Source organism: Orycteropus afer, unplaced genomic scaffold (assembly GCF_000298275.1).
Source record: "Orycteropus afer afer isolate SDZICR_OR568_19922 unplaced genomic scaffold, OryAfe1.0 scaffold00280, whole genome shotgun sequence".
NCBI lineage: Eukaryota > Metazoa > Chordata > Mammalia > Tubulidentata > Orycteropodidae > Orycteropus > Orycteropus afer.
The window spans coordinates 2,993,999-2,997,621 of record NW_006921867.1 but is presented as its reverse complement, the minus strand read 5'-3'; positions in this window follow the sequence as shown (position 1 = coordinate 2,997,621).

The following is a 3,623-nucleotide window of genomic DNA, read 5'->3' as shown; positions in this document are numbered from 1 at the left end:
ATTCTCATTAGTAAAATGTCACCTATATAAGGGTGTAGTGTTTTCTTTTCTGTTAATCCCTTTGGATCTGACACAATAATTATTTTAGCTTTGTAATATGCTTTATATATTTAAAAAGAACATCTTCTTATTTTTTTTTTCCCTAAAATGACTACAGCTGTTCTAATCAATGTATTCTGCCATAAAAATTTAGAAAAAAAAATTTCAGTTAAAACAAAACTAAAGTTTCTGGGACTTTCATATGAATACCTTTAAATTTATAAATCAATTCAGAGAAAACAGACATTATGAGGAGACATTGTGTAGTGCGAGGTTTTTTTTCTTAAAGAATTTTTATTGTAAAATGTTCTGTGTATCATAGAGAAGTGGATAAAGAATATTTGACCAATACAATTGTTAAGAGGTTGGTTTTTAGATTCAAATAGCCAGGGTTCAAACCCTACTTGATCACTGACTGGTTATCTGAGCTTATGTAAGTTACCTAACCACGATGAATCTTTGTTTCTGAAATAGACTAATAATAGTACCTATCTCATAAGATTGTTGTAATAATTAAATAAAGCAGTACATTTTACTCAGTGTGATGCTTGCCATGTAGTGAGTTTTCAGGAACATTATATATTATTATTAATCTCATCATCCTTAGGATAAACTCCAAAATCATTAAATTGCCTTGTAAGGCCTTCACTGATCTGCTCCCTACCTATCTTTTAATAAAACCAATGGGAGTTTTCATGTCGCAGAGAAAGATCTAGATTTACATTTTGGAAATCAACACATTTAAGTTAAACTATGTAGTTATTTGAAATGGTTTATGTTTCTAAATTCTAAATTACAGAGTATTGGTTCAAAAGGACAGAAAATCTATTCACAACTTTTGAATAGATTTTGACTTAGTTTTCTACTGTAGCATCAGGCCAAGCCAAATATTAGGGAACAAATCTCATTGTAAAGTTACATCTTTGAGATCAAATTTGCAATCTAGATTTATTTCCATTGTAAGACTTCTTGGTTCTTTGTCTTTTCTAATATTTTCTTTAGTGGCATTCCATTCTAAAACTGACATTCATGGTATCTAATTTTATTTGCTTCTAGGCGAATCTTTGGATAAAGTGTATCTCTGTGGCTTCTTGGGGACTAATCTCAATTCATCTGAATTATTAATAAAAACATGATCTGAAAATATGTTTAATGCTATAGTTAATTATTTAGTAAGTGTTGAGAGTCATTAACACAAAGGGCCAATTCTTGTAGAAACACAAAATTCTCCAAAGATTGATATGGTATTCCATAAAATGCTTCCTTTACTGAGGTCTGGTTCAGAAACACATTGCTCTTCCATTTCCATGATCAAATTAGACCATACTTTACATGCTGAGCTGCATTGTTGTTGTTGTGTGATGCCGGTAGGCTATTATTTCATTCCTAATGGTAGCCTGAGAGGCTTCCCACAGTGTTCCTTCCAAAGTTTCCAGGCCATTGTTTTAAAAATATGTTCAGGTCTTTCACAACAAATGGTAGTTAATACATTGTTTGCAGAGTAGAGGAGAAGTGGAACTCCACAATCTGTGCTGGTGAAGAGCCATTTTCAGTTGCTCTTTGCTATTAACAAGAAAAGATTTTAATAGTTTCTCAGAAAATTTCAACCCATTTACTCAATTTACAATCTCTGATGGGTTTATAGAATTTTCTACAGAGGAAAAAGTTCTGTCTTTGAAATAATGAAAAGAGATTATTTGGGGGATTATAAATGGGACTGAAATGTACAATATGTGTGTTTTCATGTTACGTGTATACACATTTTTAAAAATAATGTTTTCACTTTGCTGTATTCCATTCAAATCTTTATCTTTCTGTCATAACTGTAGATATAGAGATGAGCGTAGAACTTACAAAGTTAAAAAATATGCAGGAGTATATCCTACCAATATGTTAAATAAACTAGATCATTTAGGTGTATATTTAGAATGCATTCTTGACTTAGTTAGCAATCCAATATGGATCATTGCTTGTGGCCAAATATATGCACCTCTTACCTCTTACATATCACCAGCGAATCATTTGAATTCTCTTGCAGATCATCCATGAGAAGGATGCTGGTAACTAGAGAAAGAAAAATCATATTTTTTTGCTTGTCAATTTATTTATTTATTTTATAAAATGACTGTTATGTACCAAGAACCAGGCATGACTAAGAATAAAGAAGAAATCTTGGAAGTGATAAAGTCAGGAAAACCAAAGAAAGAGTGTTTTAGGAAGGAAAGATTGGTAAATGGTGTAAAAGTTTACTAAAACATCAAGATTGAAAGTAAGAGAAGACTGAAATATGCTCATTATATGCATTCATAAGAAGTCATTAATAAATGCAGCTCATTGAGTAAATGACAGAAAAGATATAAACAGGGAGTACTCCCATCTTGTTTAAGAAATATGGTTATAAAGAAAAAAGAAGGATGGGACATTGACTGAAAGATCGAGAAGAAATGATGCTTGATATGTTAAGGCACTGAGAAGGTTGTAGGAAATGGAAGCCATAGAGATGGGGGGATTAAATTTGATGTGGTAGAAGGGTGTGTTATCCACTGTGAGGGAGGGAATGCTAAGAGATTTTTCAATGGATCCCCAAATCTCAGATATAATACTCCCTGCCCCCATTATGTGTGGGCAAATGTTGCTCTTAAGGGTAACCAGTTCAGTAAACCCTTTCTTGTGTCTGCTGGTTAATTGACATAAAAATTTCCAGTGGTCAAGTGTTGCTCATAGATTCTTATAAAACAAAATTCTCCCTGAGTCTCCTGTATAAAACATTGCCTGCTATACTACTCTCGGAAACCATTAAGAACCTCTAAAATGGCATAGTCTGAGTTTTTGAACATGAGAAGCACATATATTTCAGTAACCAGCAGTGATGCTGGTGAGAGTCACTTTTATTTAGTTCCTAAATGCGTGTATTCTAACTACTGTGGTCACATCATCATATATCAGCCATTAGTGTAATGTATACACCACAACTGGGAGACAAGCACCCCAAAACTCAAATGGTTGTCCATGAATTGATGACTTTAACTGAGACATGAGCTGGTCATTCTGCTATTCTATCAGGCCAGCAGATTCTGAGTGATAACTACATGGAAAGACTAGTGAACTCCTTCCTTGCACCTCTGATTTTTATTTTATTTTATTTTTTCTGAGACAATGTTGTGCAGGATACCATGTCAGTAGATAAACAATTATATAAACCTTCAGGTAGTGATGCTGGTGAAGGCACTATATGCAGGAAAACCAAATCTATTTTGGATGATATATGAAATTTAATAAATACTAACCAATGTTATTGTTGTTGTTAAGTGCCATCGAGTCGTTTCCGACTCATAGCGACCCCATGCACAGCAGAACGAAGCACTGCCCAATCCCGCGCCAGCCCCACAATCTCTGCTATACTTGAGCCCATCATCACAGCCACCGTATCAATCCATCTCCTTGAAGGCCTCCCCCTCTTTCGTCAACCCTCCACCCTACCAAGCAGGACATCCTTCTCCAGGGAATGGTCCCTTCTGACAACATGACCAAAATAGGTGAGATGAAGTCTGACCATTCTTGCTTCCAAGGAGCATTCTGGCTGC